Below are 315 nucleotides of genomic sequence, written 5' to 3' on the forward strand. Positions count from 1 at the left end.
AACTGCGACAGTTCCAACTAACTATCCCTTCAAATTTGGCCCCACTGCGCGACTTCCGGGAAAGGAACGGAAATGACCGCACCAAACCGGCGGAGGGGCTTGAATGCTTGGTGTGGATTGGACAAACCCTCGGGGGCGGGACCAGGGGCTGGGCTTAGCGGCCCGGCGACCGTAGAGAATCCTGAGGCGGAGCGCAGTGTTTCTCAGGCGTTTCCTGGAAGGAATTGGCTGGCACCTCCGTTGCATCCAGGCGGGGAGCGGCGACGCTGCCGCCTGGACCCTTTTCCAGGGCAAGGCAGAGCGTTGTTTCCAAGC

The sequence above is a fragment of the Eulemur rufifrons genome, chromosome 7 (assembly GCF_041146395.1).
Source record: "Eulemur rufifrons isolate Redbay chromosome 7, OSU_ERuf_1, whole genome shotgun sequence".
In the NCBI taxonomy this organism is placed as follows: domain Eukaryota; kingdom Metazoa; phylum Chordata; class Mammalia; order Primates; family Lemuridae; genus Eulemur; species Eulemur rufifrons.